Here is a 10,000-nt window from a genome sequence, read left to right as displayed (position 1 = left end):
ACGCCCGATCTCGTCTGATCTCGGAAGCTAAACAGGGTCGGGCCTGGTTAGTACTTGGATGGGAGACCGCCTGGGAATACCAGGTGCTATAAGCTTTTTCATTTTTTTGATCATATGTTTTTTTTTTATCATATAGAGACATATTCACATGTCCAAAAATTTAGCCAGAATCAAGGGCATGACATCTTTAAAAGGCCCCTTTCTGCACACAATAATGGCTTACGGCCATACCACCCTGAACACGCCAGATCTCGTCCGATCTAGGAAGCTATGCAGGGTCGGGCCTGGTTAGTACTTGGATGGGAGACCGCCTGGGAATACCAGGTGCTGTAAGCTTTTTCATTTTTTTGATCATATGTTTTTTTTTATCATATAGAGACATATTCACATGTCCAAAAATTCAGCCAGAATCAAGGGCATGACATCTTTAAAAGGCCCCTTTCTGCACACAATAATGGCTTACGGCCATACCACCCTGAACACGCCCGATCTCGTCCGATCTCAGAAGCTAAGCAGGGTCGGGCCTGGTTAGTACTTGGATGGGAGACCGCCTGGGAATACCAGGTGCTGTAAGCTTTTTCATTTTGTTTGATCATATGTTTTTTTTTATCATATAGAGACATATTCACATGTCCAAAAATTCAGCCAGAATCAAGGGCATAACATCTTTAAAAGGCCCCTTTCTGCACACAATAATGGCTTACGGCCATACCACCCTGAACACGCCCGATCTTGTCCGATCTCGGAAGCTAAGCAGGGTAGGGCCTGGTTAGTACTTGGATGGGAGACCGCCTGGGAATACCAGGTGCTGTAAGCTTTTTCATTTTTTTTGATCATATGATTTTTTTTTGTCATATAGAGACATATTCACATGTCCAAAAATTCAGCCAGAATCAAGGGCATGACATCTTTAAAAGGCCCCTTTCTGCATACAATAATGGCTTACAGCCATACCACCCTGAACACGTCCGATCTCGGAAGCTAATCAGGGTCGGGCCTGGTTAGTACTTGGATGGGAGACCGCCTGGGAATACCAGGTGCTGTAAGCTTTTTAATTTTTTTTGATCATATGATTTTTTTTTATCATATAGAGACATATTCACATGTCCAAAAATTCAACCAGAATCAAGGGCATGACATCTTTAAAAGGCCCCTTTCTGCACACAATAATGGCTTACGGTCATACCACCCTGAACTCGTCCGATCTAGTCCGATCTCGGAAGCTATGCAGGGTCGGGCCTGGTTAGTACTTGGATGGGAGACCGCCTGGGAATACCAGGTGCTGTAAGCTTTTTTATTTTTTTGATCATATGTTTTTTTTTATCATATAGAGACATATTCACATGTCCACAAATTCAGCCAGAATCAAGGGCATGATATCTTTAAAAGGCCCCTTTCTGCATACAATAATGGCTTACGGCCATACCACCCTGAACATGCCCGATCTCGTCCGATCTGAGAAGCTAAGCAGGGTCGGGCCTGGTTAGTACTTGGATAGGAGACCGCCTGGGAATACCAGGTGCTGTAAGCTTTTTCATTTTGTTTGATCATATGTTTTTTTTCATCATATAGAGACATATTCACATGTCCAAAAATTCAGCCAGAATCAAGGGCATGACATCTTTAAAAGGCCCCTTTCTGCGCACAATAATGGCTTACGGCCATACCACCCTGAACACGCCCGATCTCGTCCGATCTCGGAAGCTAAGCAGGGTCGGGCCTGGTTAGTACTTGGATGGGAGACCGCCTGGGAATACCAGGTGCTGTAAGCTTTTTCATTTTTTTTGATCATATGTTTTTTTTATCATATAGAGACATATTCACATGTCCAAAAATTCAGCCAGAATCAAGGGCATGACATCTTTAAAAGGCCCCTTTCTGCACACAATAATGGCTTAAGGACATACCACCCTGAACTTGTCCGATCTCGGAAGCTAAGCAGCGTCTGGCCTGGTTAGTACTTGGATGGGAGACCGCCTGGGAATACCAGGTGCTGTAAGCTTTTTAATTTTTTTTGATCATATGTTCTTTTTTTATCATATAGAGACATATTCACATGTCCAAAAATTCAGCCAGAATCAAGGGCATGAGATCTTTAAAAGGCCCCTGTCTGCACACAATAACAGCTTACGGCCGTACCACCCTGAACACGCCTGATCTCCTCCGATCTCGGAAGTTAAGCAGGGTAGGGCCTGGTTAGTACTTGGATGGGAGACCGCCTGGGAATACCAGGTGCTGTAAGTTTTTTCATTTTTTTGATCATATGTTTTTTTTTATCATATAGAGACATATTCACATGTCCAAAAATTCAGCCAGAATCAAGGGCATGACATCTTTAAAAGGCCCCTTTCTGCATACAATAATGGCTTACGGCCATACCACCCTGAACACGTCCGATCTCGGAAGCTAAGCAGGGTTGGGCCTGGTTAGTACTTGGATGGGAGACCGCCTGGGAATACCAGGTGCTGTAAGCTTTTTCATTTTTTTTGATCATATGTTCTTTTTTTATCATATAGAGACATATTCACATGTCCAAAAATTCAGCCAGAATCAAGGGCATGAGATCTTTAAAAGGCCCCTGTCTGCACACAATAATAGCTTACGGCCATACCACCCTGAACACACCTGATCTCGTCCGATCTCGGAAGCTAAGCAGGGTCGGGCCTGGTTAGTACTTGGATGGGAGACCGCCTGGGAATACCAGGTGCTGTAAGCTTTTTCATTTTTTTGATCATATGTTTTTTTTTTTATCATATAGAGACATATTCACATGTCCAAAAATTCAGCCAGAATCAAGGGCATAACATCTTTAAAAGGCCCCTCTCTGCACACAATAATGGCTTACGGCCATACCACCCTTAACACGCCCGATCTCGTCCGATCTCGGAAGCTAAGCAGGGTAGGGCCTGGTTAGTACTTGGATGGGAGACCGCCTGGGAATACCAGGTGCTGTAAGTTTTTTCATTTTTTTGATCATATGTTTTTTTTTTTATCATATAGAGACATGTTCACATGTCCAAAAATTCAGCCAGAATCAAGGGCATGACATCTTTAAAAGGCCCCTTTCTGCATACAATAATGGCTTACGGCCATACCACCCTGAACACGCCCGATCTCGTCTGATCTCGGAAGCTAAGCAGGGTCGGGCCTGGTTAGTACTTGGATGGGAGACCGCCTGGGAATACCAGGTGCTGTAAGCTTTTTCATTTTTTTTGATCATATGTTTTTTTTATCATATAGAGACATATTCAAATGTCCAAAAATTCAGCCAGAATCAAGGGCATGACATCTTTAAAAGGCCCCTGTCTGCACACAATAATGGCTTACGGCCATACCACCCTGAACACGCCCGATCTCGGAAGCTAAGCAAGGTCAGGCCTGGTTAGTACTTGGATGGGAGACCGCCTAGGAATACCAGGTGCTGTAAGCTTTTTCATTTTTTTGATCATATGTTTTTTTTTTTTCATATAGAGACATATTCACATGTCCAAAAATTCAGCCAGAATCCAGGGCATGACATCTTTAAAAGGCCCCTTTCTGCACACAATAATGGCTTACGGCCATACCACCCTGAACACGCCCGATCTCGGAAGCTAAGCAGGGTCGGGCCTGGTTAGTACTTGGATGGGAGACCGCCTGGGAATACCAGGTGCTGTAAGCTTTTTCATTTTTTTGATGATATGTTTTTTTTTATCATATAGAGACATATTCACATGTCCAAAAATTCAGCCAGAATCAAGGGCATGACATCTTTAAAAGGCCCCTTTCTGCATACAATAATGACTTATGGCCATACCACCCTGAACACGCCCGATCTCGTCCGATCTCGGAAGCTAAGCAGGGTCGGGCCTGGTTAGTACTTGGATGGGAGACCGCCTGGGAATACCAGGTGCTGTAAGCTTTTTAATTTTTTTTGATCATATGATTTTTTTTTGTCATATAGAGACATATTCACATGTCCAAAAATTCAGCCAGAATCAAGGGCATGACATCTTTAAAAGGCCCCTTTCTGCATACAATAATGGCTTACAGCCATACCACCCTGAACACGTCCGATCTCGGAAGCTAAGCAGGGTCGGGCCTGGTTAGTACTTGGATGGGAGACCGCCTGGGAATACCAGGTGCTGTAAGCTTTTTCATTTTGTTTGATCATATGTTTTTTTTTATCATATAGAGACATATTCACATGTCCAAAAATTCAGCCAGAATCAAGGGCATGACATCTTTAAAAGGCCCCTTTCTGCATACAAAAATGGCTTACAGCCATACCACCCTGAACACGCCCGATCTCGTCCGATCTCGGAAGCTAAGCAGGGTCGGGCCTTGTTAGTACTTGGATGGGAGACCGCCTGGGAATACCAGGTGCTGTAAGCTTTTAAATTTTTTTTGATCATATGATTTTTTTTTATCATATAGAGACATATTCACATGTCCAAAAATTCAACCAGAATCAAGGGCATGACATCTTTAAAAGGCCCCTTTCTGCACACAATAATGGCTTACGGCCATACCACCCTGAACACGCCCGATCTCGTCCGATCTGAGAAGCTAAGCAGGGTCGGGCCTGGTTAGTACTTGGATGGGAGACCGCCTGGGAATACCAGGTGCTGTAAGCTTTTTCATTTTGTTTGATCATATGTTTTTTTTTATCATATAGAGACATATTCACATGTCCAAAAATTCAGCCAGAATCAAGGGCATGACATCTTTAAAAGGCCCCTTTCTGCGCACAATAATGGCTTACGGCCATACCACCCTGAACACGCCTGATCTCGTCCGATCTCGGAAGCTAAGCAGGGTAGTGCCTGGTTAGTACTTGGATGGGAGACCGCCTGTGGAATACCAGATGCTGTAAGCTGTTTAATTTTTTTGATCATGTGTTTTTTTTTTATCATAGAGAGACATATTCACATGTCCAAAAATTCAGCCAGAATCAAGGGCATGACATCTTTAAAAGGCCCCTTTCTGCACACAATAATGGCTTACGGCCATACCACCCTGAACACGCCCGATCTCGTCCGATCTCGGAAGCTATGCAGGGTCGGGCCTCGTTAGTACTTGGATGGGAGACCGCCTGTGGAATATCAAATGCTGTAAGCTGTTTCATTTTTTTGATCATATGTTTTTTTTTTTATCATATAGAGACATATTCACATGTCCAAAAATTCAGCCAGAATCAAGGGCATGACATCTTTAAAAGGCCCCTTTCTGCACACAATAATGCCTTACGTCCATACCACCCTGAACACGCCCGATCTCAGAAGCAAAGCAGGGTCGGGCCTGGTTAATACTTGGATGGGAGACCGCCTAGGAATACCAGGTGCTGTAAGCTTTTTCATTTTTTTGATCATATGTTTTATTTTATCATAGAGAGACATATTCACATGTCCAAAAATTCAGCCAGAATCAAGGGCATGACATCTTTAAAAGGCACCTTTCTGCACACAATAACGGCTTACGGCCATACCACCCTTAACACGCCCTATCTCGTCCGATCTCCGAAACTAAGTAGGGTCGTGCCTGGTTAGTACTTGGATGGGAGACCGCCTGGGAATACCAGACGCTGTAAGCTTTTTCATTTTTTTGATCATATGTTTTTTTTTTATCATATAGAGACATATTCACATGTCCAAAAATTTAGCCAGAATCAAGGGCATGACATCTTTAAAAGGCCCCTTTCTGCACACAATAATGGCTTACGGCCAAACCACCCTGAACTCGTCCGATCTTGGAAGCTAAGCAGGGTCGGGCCTGGTTAGTACTTGGATGGGAGACCGCCTGGGAATACCAGACGCTGTATGCTTTTTTTATTTTTTTGATCATATGTTTTTTTTTATCATAGAGAGACATATTCACATGTCCAAAAATTCAGCCAGAATCAAGGGCATGACATCTTTAAAAGGCCCCTGTCTGCACACAATAATGGCTTACGGCCATACCACCCTGAACACGCCTGATCTAGTCCGATCTCGGAAGCTAAGCAGGGTAGAGCCTGGTTAGTACTTGGATGGGAGACCGCCTGGGAATACCAGGTGCTGTAAGTTTTTTCATTTTTTTGATCATATGTTTTTTTTTTATCATATAGAGACATATTCACATGTCCAAAAATTCAGCCAGAATCAAGGGCATGACATCTTTAAAAGGCCCCTTTCTGCATACAATAATGGCTTACGGCCATACCACCCTGAACACGTCCGATCTCGGAAGCTAAGCAGGGTTGGGCCTGGTTAGTACTTGGATGGGAGACCGCCTGGGAATACCAGGTGCTGTAAGCTTTTTCATTTTTTTTGATCATATGTTCTTTTTTTATCATATAGAGACATATTCACATGTCCAAAAATTCAGCCAGAATCAAGGGCATGAGATCTTTAAAAGGCCGCTGTCTGCACACAATAATAGCTTACGGCCATACCACCCTGAACACACCTGATCTCGTCCGATCTCGGAAGCTAAGCAGGGTCGGGCCTGGTTAGTACTTGGATGGGAGACCGCCTGGGAATACCAGGTGCTGTAAGCTTTTTCATTTTTTTGATCATATGTTTTTTTTTTTATCATATAGAGACATATTCACATGTCCAAAAATTCAGCCAGAATCAAGGGCATAACATCTTTAAAAGGCCCCTCTCTGCACACAATAATGGCTTACGGCCATACCACCCTTAACACGTCCGATCTCGTCCCATCTCGGAAGCTAAGCAGGGTCGGGCCTGGTTAGTACTTGAATGGGAGACCGCCTGGGAATACCAGATGCTGTAAGCTTTTTTATTTTTTTGATCATATGTTTTTTTTATCATAGAGAGACATATTCACATGTCCACAAATTCAGCCAGAATCAAGGGCATGACATCTTTAAAAGGCCCCTGTCTGCACACAATAATAGCTTACGGCCATACCACCCTGAACACGCCCGATCTCGTCCGATCTCGGAAGCTAAGCAGGGTCGGGCCTGGATAGTACTTTGATGGGAGACCACCTGGGAATACCAGGTGCTGTAAGCATTTTCATTTTTTTGATCATATGTTTTTTTTTATCATATAGAGACATATTCACATGTCCAAAAATTCAGCCAGAATCAAGGGCATGACATCTTTAAAAGGCCCCTGTCTGCACACAATAATGGCTTACGGCCATACCACCCTGAACACGCCCGATCTTGTCCGTTCTCGGAAGCTAAGCAGGGTCGGGCCTGGTTAGTACTTGGATGGGAGACCGCCTGGGAATACCAGGTGCTGTAAGCATTTTCATTTTTTTGATCATATGTTTTTTTTTATCATATAGAGACATATTCACATGTCCAAAAATTCAGCCAGAATCAAGGGCATGACATCTTTAAAAGGCCCCTGTCTGCACACAATAATGGCTTATGGCCATACCACCCTGAACACGCCTGATCTCGTCCGATCTCGGAAGCTAAGCAGGGTAGGGCCTGGTTAGTACTTGGATGGGAGACCGCCTGGGAATACCAGGTGCTGTAAGCTTTTTCATTTTTTTGATCATATGTTTTTTTTTTATCATATAGAGACATATTCACATGTCCAAAAATTCAGCCAGAATCAAGGGCATGACATCTTTAAAAGGCCCCTTTCTGCACACAATAACAGCTTACGGCCATACCACCCTTAACACGCCCGATCTCGTCCGATCTCGGAAACTAAGTAGGGTCGTGCCTGGTTAGTACTTGGATGGGAGACCGCCTGGGAATACCAGACGCTGTAACCTTTTTCATTTTTTTGATCATATGTTTTTTTTTTATCATATAGAGACATATTCACATGTCCAAAAATTCAGCCAGAATCAAGGGCATGACATCTTTAAAAGGCCCCTCTCTGCACACAATAATGGCTTACGGCCATACCACCCTGAACACGCCTGATCTCGTCCGATCTCGGAAGCTATGCAGGGTAGGGCCTGGTTAGTACCTGGATGGGAGACCGCCTGGGAATACCAGGTGCTGTAAGTTTTTTCATTTTTTTGATCATATGTTTTTTTTTTATCATATAGAGACATATTCACATGTCCAAAAATTCTGCCAGAATCAAGGGCATGACATCTTTAAAAGGCCCCTTTCTGCACACAATAATGACTTATGGCCATACCACCCTGAACTTGTCCGATCTCGGAAGCTAAGCAGGGTCGGGCCTGGTTAGTACTTGGATGGGAGACCGCCTGGGAATACCAGGTGCTATAAGCTTTTTCATTTTTTTGATCATATGTTTTTTTTTTATCATAGAGAGACATATTCACATGTCCAAAAATTCAGCCAGAATCAAGGGCATGACATCTTTAAAAGGCCCCTGTCTGCACACAATAATGGCTTACGGCCATACCACCCTGAACACGCCCGATCTTGTCCGATCTCGGAAGCTTAGCAAGGTCGGGCCTGGTTAGTACTTGGATGGGAGACCGCCTGGGAATACCAGGTGCTGTAAGCTTTTTCATTTTTTTGATCATATGTTTTTTTTTTATCATAGAGAGACATATTCACATGTCCAAAAATTCAGCCAGAATCAAGGGCATGACATCTTTAAAAGGCCCCTGTCTGCACACAATAATGGCTTACGGCCATACCACCCTGAACACGCCCGATCTTGTCCGATCTCGGAAGCTAAGCAAGGTCGGGCCTGGTTAGTACTTGGATGGGAGACCGCCTGGGAATACCAGGTGCTGTAAGCTTTTTCATTTTTTTGATCATATGTTTTTTTTTTATCATATAGAGACATATTCACATGTCCAAAAATTCAGACAGAAACAAGGGAATGACATCTTTAAGGCCCATTTCTGCACACAATAATGGCTTACGGCCATACCACCCTGAACTCGTCCGATCTCGGAAGCTAAGCAGGGTCGGGCCTGGTTAGTACTTAGATGGGAGACCGCCTGGGAATACCAGGTTCTGTAAGCTTTTTCATTTTTTTGATCATATGTTTTTTTTTATCATATAGAGACATATTCACATGTCCAAAAATTCAGCCAGAATCAAGGGCATGACATCTTTAAAAGGCCCCTTTCTGCACACAATAATGGCTTACGGCCATACAACCCTGAACTCGTCCGATCTCAGAAGGTAAGCAGGGTCGGGCCAGGTTAGTACTTGGATGGGAGACAGCCTGGGAATACCAGGTGCTGTAAGCTTCTTCATGTTTTTGATGATATGTTTTTTTTTTATCATATAGAGACATATTCACATGTCCAAAAATTCAGCCAGAATCAAGAGCATGACATCTTTAAAAGGCCCCTTTCTGCACACAATAACAGCTTACGGCCATACCACCCTTAACACGCCCGATCTCGTCCGATCTCGGAAACTAAGTAGGGTCGTGCCTGGTTAGTACTTGGATGGGAGACCGCCTGGGAATACCAGGTGCTGTAAGCTTTTTCATTTTTTTGATCACATGTTTTTTTTTATCATATAGAGACATATTCACATGTCCAAAAATTCAGCCAGAATCAAGGGCATGACATCTTTAAAAGGCCCCTTTCTGCACACAATAATGGCTTACGGCCATACCACCCTGAACACGCCCGATCTCGTCCGATCTCGGAAGCTATGCAGGGTCGGGCCTCGTTAGTACTTGGATGGGAGACCGCCTGTGGAATACCAAATGCTGTAAGCTGTTTCATTTTTTTGATCATATGTTTTTTTTTTTATCATATAGAGACATATTCACATGTCCAAAAATTCAGCCAGAATCAAGGGCATGACATCTTTAAAAGGCCCCTTTCTGCACACAATAATGGCTTACGGCCAAACCACCCTGAATTCGTCCAATCTTGGAAGCTAAGCAGGGTCGGGCCTGGTTAGTACTTGGATGGGAGACCGCCTGGGAATACCAGACGCTGTAAGCTTTTTTTATTTTTTTGATCATATGTTTTTTTTTTATCATAGAGAGACATATTCACATGTCCAAAAATTGAGCCAGAATCAAGGGCATGACATCTTTAAAAGGCCCCTGTCTGCAGACAATAATGGCTTACAGCCATACCACCCTGAATACGCCCG

The 10,000-nt window shown here is 43.6% G+C and overlaps 25 non-coding genes and 17 pseudogenes across 25 annotated transcripts in view; all 42 read left to right on the top strand.

Annotated features, from left to right (window-relative positions):
- LOC132961274 (5S ribosomal RNA) overlaps nucleotides 1-95 on the top strand; it is a 119-nt gene extending 24 nt beyond the window's left edge. The window contains exon 1 of the ribosomal RNA XR_009667644.1: nucleotides 1-95. This exon is cut by the window's left edge and continues 24 nt beyond it. This is a non-coding gene — a ribosomal RNA (5S ribosomal RNA).
- A 122-nt stretch (nucleotides 96-217) lies between these two features.
- Nucleotides 218-336, top strand: LOC132961525 (5S ribosomal RNA). Its single transcript, XR_009667886.1, has one exon. It is a non-coding gene; the product is annotated as a 5S ribosomal RNA (ribosomal RNA).
- A 121-nt stretch (nucleotides 337-457) lies between these two features.
- LOC132961162 (5S ribosomal RNA) lies at nucleotides 458-576 on the top strand. The gene has a single exon (XR_009667539.1). It is a non-coding gene; the product is annotated as a 5S ribosomal RNA (ribosomal RNA).
- A 122-nt stretch (nucleotides 577-698) lies between these two features.
- Nucleotides 699-817, top strand: LOC132961011 (5S ribosomal RNA). The gene has a single exon (XR_009667478.1). It is a non-coding gene; the product is annotated as a 5S ribosomal RNA (ribosomal RNA).
- A 123-nt stretch (nucleotides 818-940) lies between these two features.
- LOC132960751 (5S ribosomal RNA) lies at nucleotides 941-1,049 on the top strand (annotated as a pseudogene).
- A 123-nt stretch (nucleotides 1,050-1,172) lies between these two features.
- LOC132961532 (5S ribosomal RNA) lies at nucleotides 1,173-1,291 on the top strand. The gene has a single exon (XR_009667893.1). It is a non-coding gene; the product is annotated as a 5S ribosomal RNA (ribosomal RNA).
- A 121-nt stretch (nucleotides 1,292-1,412) lies between these two features.
- Nucleotides 1,413-1,531, top strand: LOC132960655 (5S ribosomal RNA). The gene has a single exon (XR_009667428.1). It is a non-coding gene; the product is annotated as a 5S ribosomal RNA (ribosomal RNA).
- Nucleotides 1,532-1,653: 122 nt separating this feature from the next.
- LOC132961414 (5S ribosomal RNA) lies at nucleotides 1,654-1,772 on the top strand. Its single transcript, XR_009667777.1, has one exon. It is a non-coding gene; the product is annotated as a 5S ribosomal RNA (ribosomal RNA).
- Nucleotides 1,773-2,125: 353 nt separating this feature from the next.
- LOC132961314 (5S ribosomal RNA) lies at nucleotides 2,126-2,244 on the top strand. The gene has a single exon (XR_009667681.1). It is a non-coding gene; the product is annotated as a 5S ribosomal RNA (ribosomal RNA).
- A 121-nt stretch (nucleotides 2,245-2,365) lies between these two features.
- On the top strand, nucleotides 2,366-2,474 carry LOC132960667 (5S ribosomal RNA; annotated as a pseudogene).
- A 123-nt stretch (nucleotides 2,475-2,597) lies between these two features.
- LOC132961231 (5S ribosomal RNA) lies at nucleotides 2,598-2,716 on the top strand. Its single transcript, XR_009667604.1, has one exon. It is a non-coding gene; the product is annotated as a 5S ribosomal RNA (ribosomal RNA).
- A 123-nt stretch (nucleotides 2,717-2,839) lies between these two features.
- LOC132961104 (5S ribosomal RNA) lies at nucleotides 2,840-2,958 on the top strand. The gene has a single exon (XR_009667487.1). It is a non-coding gene; the product is annotated as a 5S ribosomal RNA (ribosomal RNA).
- Nucleotides 2,959-3,081: 123 nt separating this feature from the next.
- Nucleotides 3,082-3,200, top strand: LOC132961136 (5S ribosomal RNA). Its single transcript, XR_009667515.1, has one exon. It is a non-coding gene; the product is annotated as a 5S ribosomal RNA (ribosomal RNA).
- Nucleotides 3,201-3,321: 121 nt separating this feature from the next.
- On the top strand, nucleotides 3,322-3,430 carry LOC132960832 (5S ribosomal RNA; annotated as a pseudogene).
- A 122-nt stretch (nucleotides 3,431-3,552) lies between these two features.
- On the top strand, nucleotides 3,553-3,661 carry LOC132961552 (5S ribosomal RNA; annotated as a pseudogene).
- Nucleotides 3,662-3,782: 121 nt separating this feature from the next.
- Nucleotides 3,783-3,901, top strand: LOC132961155 (5S ribosomal RNA). The gene has a single exon (XR_009667533.1). It is a non-coding gene; the product is annotated as a 5S ribosomal RNA (ribosomal RNA).
- A 123-nt stretch (nucleotides 3,902-4,024) lies between these two features.
- Nucleotides 4,025-4,133, top strand: LOC132960682 (5S ribosomal RNA; annotated as a pseudogene).
- A 122-nt stretch (nucleotides 4,134-4,255) lies between these two features.
- Nucleotides 4,256-4,374, top strand: LOC132961234 (5S ribosomal RNA). Its single transcript, XR_009667607.1, has one exon. It is a non-coding gene; the product is annotated as a 5S ribosomal RNA (ribosomal RNA).
- Nucleotides 4,375-4,497: 123 nt separating this feature from the next.
- LOC132961452 (5S ribosomal RNA) lies at nucleotides 4,498-4,616 on the top strand. Its single transcript, XR_009667815.1, has one exon. It is a non-coding gene; the product is annotated as a 5S ribosomal RNA (ribosomal RNA).
- A 122-nt stretch (nucleotides 4,617-4,738) lies between these two features.
- LOC132960672 (5S ribosomal RNA) lies at nucleotides 4,739-4,858 on the top strand. The gene has a single exon (XR_009667439.1). It is a non-coding gene; the product is annotated as a 5S ribosomal RNA (ribosomal RNA).
- A 122-nt stretch (nucleotides 4,859-4,980) lies between these two features.
- On the top strand, nucleotides 4,981-5,100 carry LOC132960903 (5S ribosomal RNA; annotated as a pseudogene).
- Nucleotides 5,101-5,223: 123 nt separating this feature from the next.
- LOC132961024 (5S ribosomal RNA) lies at nucleotides 5,224-5,332 on the top strand (annotated as a pseudogene).
- A 121-nt stretch (nucleotides 5,333-5,453) lies between these two features.
- Nucleotides 5,454-5,572, top strand: LOC132960945 (5S ribosomal RNA; annotated as a pseudogene).
- A 122-nt stretch (nucleotides 5,573-5,694) lies between these two features.
- LOC132961015 (5S ribosomal RNA) lies at nucleotides 5,695-5,803 on the top strand (annotated as a pseudogene).
- Nucleotides 5,804-5,925: 122 nt separating this feature from the next.
- On the top strand, nucleotides 5,926-6,044 carry LOC132961496 (5S ribosomal RNA). Its single transcript, XR_009667859.1, has one exon. It is a non-coding gene; the product is annotated as a 5S ribosomal RNA (ribosomal RNA).
- A 122-nt stretch (nucleotides 6,045-6,166) lies between these two features.
- On the top strand, nucleotides 6,167-6,275 carry LOC132960666 (5S ribosomal RNA; annotated as a pseudogene).
- A 123-nt stretch (nucleotides 6,276-6,398) lies between these two features.
- On the top strand, nucleotides 6,399-6,517 carry LOC132961220 (5S ribosomal RNA). Its single transcript, XR_009667593.1, has one exon. It is a non-coding gene; the product is annotated as a 5S ribosomal RNA (ribosomal RNA).
- A 123-nt stretch (nucleotides 6,518-6,640) lies between these two features.
- Nucleotides 6,641-6,759, top strand: LOC132960683 (5S ribosomal RNA; annotated as a pseudogene).
- Nucleotides 6,760-6,879: 120 nt separating this feature from the next.
- LOC132961489 (5S ribosomal RNA) lies at nucleotides 6,880-6,998 on the top strand. The gene has a single exon (XR_009667850.1). It is a non-coding gene; the product is annotated as a 5S ribosomal RNA (ribosomal RNA).
- A 121-nt stretch (nucleotides 6,999-7,119) lies between these two features.
- LOC132961342 (5S ribosomal RNA) lies at nucleotides 7,120-7,238 on the top strand. The gene has a single exon (XR_009667707.1). It is a non-coding gene; the product is annotated as a 5S ribosomal RNA (ribosomal RNA).
- Nucleotides 7,239-7,359: 121 nt separating this feature from the next.
- On the top strand, nucleotides 7,360-7,478 carry LOC132961034 (5S ribosomal RNA). The gene has a single exon (XR_009667480.1). It is a non-coding gene; the product is annotated as a 5S ribosomal RNA (ribosomal RNA).
- Nucleotides 7,479-7,600: 122 nt separating this feature from the next.
- On the top strand, nucleotides 7,601-7,719 carry LOC132960803 (5S ribosomal RNA; annotated as a pseudogene).
- Nucleotides 7,720-7,841: 122 nt separating this feature from the next.
- LOC132961391 (5S ribosomal RNA) lies at nucleotides 7,842-7,960 on the top strand. Its single transcript, XR_009667755.1, has one exon. It is a non-coding gene; the product is annotated as a 5S ribosomal RNA (ribosomal RNA).
- A 122-nt stretch (nucleotides 7,961-8,082) lies between these two features.
- On the top strand, nucleotides 8,083-8,191 carry LOC132960867 (5S ribosomal RNA; annotated as a pseudogene).
- Nucleotides 8,192-8,313: 122 nt separating this feature from the next.
- LOC132961481 (5S ribosomal RNA) lies at nucleotides 8,314-8,432 on the top strand. The gene has a single exon (XR_009667843.1). It is a non-coding gene; the product is annotated as a 5S ribosomal RNA (ribosomal RNA).
- Nucleotides 8,433-8,554: 122 nt separating this feature from the next.
- LOC132961311 (5S ribosomal RNA) lies at nucleotides 8,555-8,673 on the top strand. The gene has a single exon (XR_009667678.1). It is a non-coding gene; the product is annotated as a 5S ribosomal RNA (ribosomal RNA).
- A 120-nt stretch (nucleotides 8,674-8,793) lies between these two features.
- On the top strand, nucleotides 8,794-8,902 carry LOC132960839 (5S ribosomal RNA; annotated as a pseudogene).
- A 121-nt stretch (nucleotides 8,903-9,023) lies between these two features.
- On the top strand, nucleotides 9,024-9,132 carry LOC132960987 (5S ribosomal RNA; annotated as a pseudogene).
- Nucleotides 9,133-9,254: 122 nt separating this feature from the next.
- On the top strand, nucleotides 9,255-9,373 carry LOC132961503 (5S ribosomal RNA). The gene has a single exon (XR_009667865.1). It is a non-coding gene; the product is annotated as a 5S ribosomal RNA (ribosomal RNA).
- A 121-nt stretch (nucleotides 9,374-9,494) lies between these two features.
- LOC132960844 (5S ribosomal RNA) lies at nucleotides 9,495-9,614 on the top strand (annotated as a pseudogene).
- A 123-nt stretch (nucleotides 9,615-9,737) lies between these two features.
- Nucleotides 9,738-9,846, top strand: LOC132960955 (5S ribosomal RNA; annotated as a pseudogene).
- A 123-nt stretch (nucleotides 9,847-9,969) lies between these two features.
- LOC132960662 (5S ribosomal RNA) overlaps nucleotides 9,970-10,000 on the top strand; it is a 118-nt gene continuing 87 nt past the window's right edge. Inside the window, exon 1 of the ribosomal RNA XR_009667433.1 lies at nucleotides 9,970-10,000. This exon is cut by the window's right edge and continues 87 nt beyond it. This is a non-coding gene — a ribosomal RNA (5S ribosomal RNA).

The sequence above is a fragment of the Labrus mixtus genome, unplaced genomic scaffold (genome assembly GCF_963584025.1).
Source record: "Labrus mixtus unplaced genomic scaffold, fLabMix1.1 SCAFFOLD_30, whole genome shotgun sequence".
Lineage (NCBI taxonomy): Eukaryota > Metazoa > Chordata > Actinopteri > Labriformes > Labridae > Labrus > Labrus mixtus.
The sequence above is the reverse complement of the archived record's forward strand: the minus strand, read 5'-3'. Positions and strand labels throughout refer to the sequence as shown.